The 8,666-nt window shown below is 39.5% G+C and overlaps 1 pseudogene; it reads left to right on the top strand.

Moving 5' to 3' along the window:
- Positions 1-694: 694 nt before the first annotated feature.
- On the top strand, positions 695-2,942 carry LOC100888912 (annotated as a pseudogene).
- Positions 2,943-8,666: the final 5,724 nt, after the last annotated feature.

The following is an 8,666-nucleotide window of genomic DNA, read 5'->3' as shown; positions in this document are numbered from 1 at the left end:
TCCAGGCATGATTCTGGTTCATCATGCCTGGAGGAGCCAGAGAAGTGAGCATAAACAGTTCACGGTGGAACTGCGATTACGATGAGCGTTTCAAATCGCTTATTCTGCCTTCAAAATTGACATAAACGTACTCTCAGTCCATTGCGAATGATGCTCTATTGCTAGTTTGGCCATTATTGCTGTTGCACATAAGCTGCCAGAATACAGACGATCATTCTATTTTAGTTTTATTTCCTTTCTGTGATGTTGACACAATCAAAACATTTTACAAGTGACGCTGATCAGGACAGCACAAGGGGGCGCTCTTTAACATGATACAGCGTTCTAGAATGAGTCTGTTGTTTCACGCAATAGATGGTGTTCTTCTGTTCAATTAGGTTCTCTTCAGCAAGGTCCTTGCTTGACCATAAATAATGTAAATGTGAATCCTTCCGATATTTGTCGAATTATCCGCTCTCTTCTTCTTACCAGATCAAAAACACGAAATCTTAGTATAATGGTGAGCGGATGAAACATTGATACAGGCTTCCATTTCTCAATTATTATTTTTTCTTCACAAATGCTTCCTTAATATTTAAACCTGCATTAAGCTCCTCCTGATGCTAATAATAATAATATCTCTGGTTTTTTCTATAATCAAGTGTACTATGGTTTTACACGTGATCAGGTGAATAGTATCGCTTTCTTCATGTGGTTTAACTGTATGATTTAAATCTACCTTTACCAAGTACTTGTATGAAAATGATAAAATCGCATTGCGTCAACGCCAATCATGTCTGCTCTCCTGTCTTTGCAGTTGAAGCCTGTATATAATTTCATACATTTTGTAACTTATTTGTAAAAGTTACTTGAATTCAAATTGAAAATATGATCCCAATTCAAGATAGCATGATTCTCTAATCATTCCTCTTGACAACCATTTTCTAGTTCTTGGAGGTGATCTCTGATGAACACGGCATCGACCCGATCGGTTCTTATCAAGGTGACTCTAATCTCCAGCTCGAGCGTATCAACGTCTACTACAAAGAGGCGGCAGGAGGACAATACGTCCCAAGAGCGGTTCTTCTCGACCTCGAGCCAGCCACTATGGACTCGGTCCGTTCTGGTCCATTTGGTCAGCTTTTCAGACCAGACAACTTCATCTTTGGCCAGAGCGGAGCAGGGAACAACTGGGCCAAATGACACTACACAGAAGGCGCTGAATTCATCCATTCTCTGATGGACGTTGTACGAAAGGAGGCCGAGGGATGTGACTGTATTCAGGTTGTGTCATTGTTTCGATCATAGTAATACATCCTTCACGAAGCATAAACAAACAACCTTCGCTATTTAAAGCAGTAAAATTTTGTTCTGATGCCTGCGTTGTGCAGCTGACTCTGGAAGTGTTTTAGAGCAACGCTTGTAATTATGTGTCCGTATATTCCGAATTGCTATTAAGTATTATGACTTTGTAGACTAACGACTGAATTAACTGTCTGGCTGATGTTTTCTCATTATTTCATTTTCAAATCATTCATTTAATATTTAATACTGGCCATATCATCGGGGTTAGATCCTTCCTGGCTTTTGTAATTCTTATTAAGGCCGCATATGTGTTATAGTACCTACAATATGCTTCAAAGCTGTTTGATCAATATCGTTTCTTTTGAAATCAATAGACAATTACAAATATTAACAGAAAGAAGCCACGAAATGAATTAAATATTCGTATTTTCTTTGATTAGGAAAATAATTGTAATTGTTACAATCAAGTTATCGTTTCCCCTAGCTGAATATTTCCATTTCCTATTCAATTATCATTTTAAGAATAGGTCACTCGCACCAAATGACTAACAGCCTGGCTTAAACATTCGTGACCATTTATTTCATGTGTCTATGTCCACAGGGGTTCCAGCTTACGCATTCTTTGGGAGGTGGAACTGGCTCAGATATGGGAACCCTCCTGATCACCAAGATCCGTGAGGAATACCCTGATCGGATCATGACGTCCTTCAGCGTTGTCCATTCGCCAAAGGATTCAGACACCGTCGTCAACCTGTCCGTCCACCAACTGGTCGAGAATACCGATGAGGCGTTCTGCATCGACAACGAAGCACTCTACGACATCTGCTTCCGAACCCTGTAGCTTACGACTCCGACCTATGGTGACCTGAATCGTCTTGTGTCTGCAACCACGAGTGGCGTCACAACTTGTCTCAGGTTTCCTGGTCAGCTGAACGCAGATCTTCGTAAGCTAGCAGTCGACATGGTTCCATTTCATCGTCTCCATTTCTTGATGCTTGGATTTCGATGAGGAAGAGGAAGAAGAACAACAGTAAGATGCCTCATCAATCTCTCTGAAGTATTTTTAACTGGATTCCTAACTGGGAACGATCGATAGGAACATCATAATTGATAAATTGTAGATCTTGTCAGTTAGGTAACTCTCTCACGCTCTCTCTTTCTGTCTCTGCGACCCTTCTCTCTCTCTCTCTCTCTCTCTCTCCTCTCTCTCTCTCTCTTTCAAATCCTCCATCTCAAACAGATCTCTCTCTTTCTCTCCCCTATTATCTATTTCACCTTCCTTCCTTGTTCTATGAACGATGTGAGTTTTCTGTTGAGCCACCCAAAGTAGTTCAACTCTGCCCTCTGTTCTTTTTCTGCTCTCCTCCTTCTCAACCTTGATTCTTCTTCTTTTTCTCTGACTGGACTGTTTCCTTCCTCTGCCACTTTGGTACAAGTGTATTTCTCCGTCTATCGTTATCGTTGTTCAGTTTTGAGTAAACTTCTCAAGGTATCTGTTAGCAGAAATCTGCAAGTTCTTTTTTTTCCTTTAAGGTCAGGGTTTAAGAGCCAGAATTAAAATGTCATTATGCACCATCTGCAATTAAAATTGAGTGATTTCAGTTATTCAATTTATTAAAGAAATTAAGTAAAGTTTACAGTCAACAAAATGATACATTTTTGGCATAATACACATTATAAACTAAAAGATGAACATTGAATAAATTAAACTCAGAGATGGGAGAAAATTTGATAAATATGGATGCTTGCTTATAAAGACTGCGAATAAGAATAAATTAAATTGTGACAGTACAAAAGAGTGGAAATGAGACAGACAAACATAATAGAGAGAGAGGGGGAGAGAAAGAGAGAGATAGAGAGAGAGAGAGAGAGAGAGATAGAAAGAGAGAGAGAAAGAGATTTAGAGATATAGAGATATAAAGAGAGAGAGAGATATATATATATAGAGATAGAAAGAGAGAGACACGTGATGTAGTTAGAGCAGCGTTTTTCAACTTTTTTTATCGTCACGGCACCCTTTTGAGAAATAAAAAGTTTTGCGACACCCTCATCCGAACTACATTATACAGAAGGTTCATTTCCATCACTCTGATAAACAATGAATAAGTGCAATGTACACACGTACGGACATATCTTTGTTTTTAAAATTTTCGAGTGAACGAAGCAAGCGAGCCAAAAACAATGACATTTATAATGTGGTCAAAACGTTATTTTGTTAACAAAACACACTAGATAAGATATTATGTATGCGGGAACCTCGCCGCCCAAAACATGAATACAAAAGTCATTAATCAGAATTCAGTCACCTCGATGCAAGAATAAAAGGATATTTGGGCATAGTGATCCAGAAGCATCCTGTTCCTAAATATTCTGAGCGAGTGAAGCTTGTGAAAATATAATTTCGATATAAAACATGACGATATTCGGGCACTATACGCTGTCAAAGAGATATTCTGGTGCATCGTTGACTAATTTTGTGAATAATCAGGCACTTCACTGCCAGAAATCTAACTGTTTCTAAATGTTGCGAGCGAGGAAAAAAGATCACATTATATGTTTGTTTTAGTCCGGCAGCCAAATCCAGATTATTGGCCTAACCTTGTTTTAGGGTCTATAGTTTTTTTTTCAATGGATTTTGATTGCCTAAAGCTTCTATTTCAAGAATCCAATTGCTGACACTCTGTCAGCCTTGAGCAATTTTAGATATATGACGTCATACAAAATGACCGCCAAAGTACATGATTTTCCTCTAAAAATGAATAATAAATCTATAATAAGGATTTTTTTTCTACAATTTTGGGCAGCCAAATGTCTGTATCTCTCTAGGACCATCACTAAAAAAATGTTTTGTGATGTTGCATGGCCATAGATGACCAGCTTATTTGCATATTTTGAAATAGCGCCCTCTATAAACATATTAATTTGAATAAAATAAGTGTGCCAGCCAAATGCCAATTTCTTAAATCTATGTCACGTTGAAATCATATTTTTGGGGCAACAATTGCAGTTGTGCTGCATTCATCTTTCATCTTGTTTGGTCCAAATTTAGATAGGGTAGGTGTGGGGAATTGGAGACCCTTATTAGCACATTTGCATAATTTATATAAACATGAACAATGTTATACATACAGAAAGTTTTGTATTCTCTTCAGTAATTGTTTCTCTTTATTTGGTAACAAAATTGTGGTCATGATGTAACTGATTAATAAGATAACAATGATTAATGACGCCATCGCCAAAGGTCTCTCATTACCTACATGTGTAGGTAATAAGGAACAGTTACAAATCAAGACATTTTAAATACAATTTGAATGAAAATGGGATTGTTATAGTTAGTTCAAATACTTTTTGAAAGCGATGCAGCCAATGAACTTACTGTAATTTTGAAATGATTTTAAAACAATGTGGCACAAAATATTTCTGTAGTTTTTGTTTACAGTAATAAAGGTGCTTTAAATTATGTTTAAATACTTTCAGAATAATGTTCTGGCAATGTGACTTTTACATTGATCAAACTCACAGCATAGAAACAACTTCTTAATATGAAATGCATTCAAATTAGAATGGTGACAAGAACAACCAAATATGTTTCATGATAGTGCCTTTCAACATGAAATGGACAACTGGAGGAAAGTAGGCCCCCATCTTGGACCTGGTGTCCCCCATTGCATACACGCATTCCTGATCAGACACCATTCATAATGTGCATTGCAACACAAATTCACACCACACACAATGGCCATAAGTTTTCTGTGATGTTTTGCACACTTCATAAACTTCCTTTTAAAACTATTTTTTAAGAGCCACCCCTAAATATCTGCATACACCACAACATTCAGTGAAAATTGTGTTTTTCTATCAGAGCTAAATTTTACGACCAAAATTGATTATCTTGGTCAATTTTGCCAATTTTCTCGGAGAGAGAACGCATTGTAGTCTTTGAAATGAATTGGATATATGCAGTAGTGTTGTTAAAGGCCCCATATGGCGCTATAGCATTATTGGAGCCAACACGGACAGACAGTGATGGGTTCAAGCTTGGTGGTCTCCAATTCCCTACACCTACCCTACATATGTCAAGAAACAAAAATGGCTATGAAAGAATTCTTTTTTCATCAAATCGGTGAGAAGTGGTTTTACGGAACACATTATTATTCCATTGATAGGCTTTATTTAGACCAGCATTGCTCCAACGTCAGTGAATGTGGATAAAGCAGTTGACATCTGTACTAGACAGATGCATGAGTTTCAAAAGAAATTACCTGATGGATTCTATGACACAATTTCCAAGAAAGTTCAAACCATGGCAGCCATGAAGAAGTCAATTAATGTTGGGGTACGAAAGTCTATGAAAAGTTGATGTACTCCAGAGTAATAGGACTGCAGGCAAGTTCAGGAGAGGTCAATGTCAAGGACATTTTGTCATTAGAGCTTTCACCAGTCCCAACAGCATTCTTTGATGATTCTGGAAACGAGCACTCCCATGTCAAAGGCGGACTTATAGAATTTGACAAAAGTTGAAATGTCAGCCAGGCAACCTTGTACAGTCATTGATGGTTGTGCTCTACTGTGGATGAAAATATGATGATGTTTGCTTGGTGTTTGACAGATCCAAGAGTATCTAGAGGTCATAACGGATCGAGAGTCTTCCAACTGAGTCCCGTGTCACTGCTGCCCTCCAAGAAACTATCTCTCACTGTTCGTCGTCGTCATCGTTGTCATATAGATCATGGCTCACCCTTGTGACCCGTTTGATGAGACATTTCGATCGGCATCTGTCTCCTGCATTCCGTTAGAGTGTATTTAGTATTTAGAGGGTGGCTAGTGATTTTCCTAAGGTCGTCACTCTATCTGAGCTCGAGTCTTCCTTTGTTACGTGTTCCTTCAAAGGTACCTTGAATGATAATTTGTCAAGGTTGTCTCCCGATCTTTTGCTAACGTGACCAAACTATTGTAGCTTCTACTTGTCAATCCCTTGGTAGCAAGTGGCGGTTGATCTCCGATGATGGACATTAATTGCGTCCATTGGTGATGTAATCTCTTCATGATATCCCAAGTAGCTTCCTCCAACACCACATTTCAAAGGCAGATATTGCTCCCCTGTCTGCCTTTCCTAATGCCCATGTCTCGCAGCCATAGAGTTCCTACTTGGTAAAAAAAATGCCTTCATTACACGGATCTTACTGGCCAAGGTGAGGTTCCTGTCCTTCCGGATATTTTACAGTGTTGAGGCCGATGTTTTAGCCATGGCCAGTTGTCTCTTGATATCTACCGAGCTTCCACCCTCCTTGACAATCATTGACCCAAGACCATTATATAAACTTGTCCACTTGATCAACTTCTTCTCCATCAACCACCATGCTCTGTTGCATGATTGTAGTTAACTACCACCAATCATGATCTTGGTCTTGTTCACATTGAGGTAGGGTCCAAATTATTCACTTGCATCCTTCACTCTTTTTTAAGGAGTTCTAGTAGTTCTTCTGATGTTCTTGTTATAAGTGTTGTCAGTGGCATAATGAGCAAAAACTCTTAGAGGGGCAGAAAAACAATCTGCATCACCACCACTCATACATGTTACATGCAGGCCCCGCGGAACGTTTTTTTTAAAGCGGGGGTGGGGGGAGGGGCTAAAGTATTTACGATCAGGAAGAGAGGAGCGCAAATTGGCGTGGGGTCCAGGGGGCAGGGCCTCCGGAAGCTCGGGGGTTGTAAGCAGCTAATAATTGTCAGATGAGCATCCATGCAGGGGCCTGTCTTAGGGCCCTAGGTGGGGTTCAAGGGGGCACAGCCCCCGGAAGCTCAGGGTTTTTAAGCATTTAATAACTGTCAGATGAGCATATTTTGATACCTCATTTTACCTCGGGTCACTTTCTTTCTTTCTTTCTAGTTCTCTTTAACATACTTTATACAAAAAGTGAGGGGGGGGGGCTCGAGTCCCCTGAGCCCCGCCGTTCCGCGGAACCTGACATGTAGGCTTTTAAATAAGCATATTTTTTGCTTGACTGTGAATTTAGGGATATGTCATTTGCCAACATGCGCTTAACAAATTATAATTTACTAAAAAGTGAGAAAAAACCCAGGAAAATCATGTCATTTCAGCAACATTTGTAAATCACTGGTATCGAATATGAAGAAAAAACAGTTTGAATTTTATTTAGGGGGTCAACTGTCCGCCCCCCCCCCCCTCCCCCATCAGTACGCCAGGGAGTGTTGTATTGTAGACGTATCTTAGGTTGGTGATCGTTCGTCCACCAACAGAAACTTGACCATAAAAAGCCTTTCTCATGATGAATTCAGCATAGATGTTGAATAGTTATGGGGATAGGATGCAGCCTTGACGGACAACTTGACCAATAGTGAACCTTATGATGTAGCCATTCTCTCTTCTTACTGTTGCTTCTTGGTCTTGGTAGAGCGACTGGATGAGTTGAATAATATGTGCTGGAAAGCCCATCTAGCTCATAATCTTCCATAGGCGTTTATGTTGTCCGCAGTCAAAAGCTTTGGAATGATCAATAAAGCTAGGGAGAGAAGTTGTTGAAATTCTCTGCTTTTCTCCATCAAATTTTTGAGATTGCCAATTTGGTTTCTTGTCCCTCTTTCTTTTCTGAACCCTGTTTGTTTCTAATTCTTTCAGCAATTAAGTGAAGAAGAATCTTACCGGCATGCGGAGTAATAGAAATAGTGCGGGTGTTGGCACATTCATTATTTTGTAACACCTTTCTTTGGGAGTGGGAGAAAAACAGCTCTATTCCAGTTTTGTGGCCATATTCTCTGTCTCCATATTTTGTTACACAGCTATGCATGACCTTTACGCCCTCCTCTCCACTCTCTTTGAGAAGCTTCGCAGGGAATTTTCAATACCAGGTGCTTTCTCAGGTCTCAGATGATTTATTGCTTCCTTCGCTCCATTTTGTAAGATGTCAGGTTCAAGCATGGGCTCGTCCTCGACGCTTATACTCCTTCATGAGTATCAACTTCTTCAGTTTCTTTTGCAGTATACGGTTTTACACAATATTACTTCTTTCACGTTGCCTTTATATCTTCATCCTCTGTTAAAATGTTCCCATTTTCATCCTTCAAGACATATAAGTTTTGGTGTAGGTTTCTTGGTCAGTGACTTGATGTGTTACTAACTTCACTATCTCTTCATGACAACAAACTACAGTTGATCGACATCATAATGCGCGAGTCTGCAGGATGATTGGGTGTTCAGAAATAGGCAAAAGCACAAGCTGGTCATTACCGTCAAGATGAGGTTCCTGTTGAAGTGATTCCAGGCAATGATGTCATGCCAAGGAAAGGTCTGTCCACAACATAATTATGAAGAAGCAGGCAACATCATAGTACAGCAAGCGATTCGAATTGCTGCTAATGAG

Source organism: Strongylocentrotus purpuratus, unplaced genomic scaffold, assembly GCF_000002235.5.
Source record: "Strongylocentrotus purpuratus isolate Spur 01 unplaced genomic scaffold, Spur_5.0 spur5_scaffold_16, whole genome shotgun sequence".
NCBI lineage: Eukaryota > Metazoa > Echinodermata > Echinoidea > Camarodonta > Strongylocentrotidae > Strongylocentrotus > Strongylocentrotus purpuratus.
The sequence above is the reverse complement of the archived record's forward strand: the minus strand, read 5'-3'. Positions and strand labels throughout refer to the sequence as shown.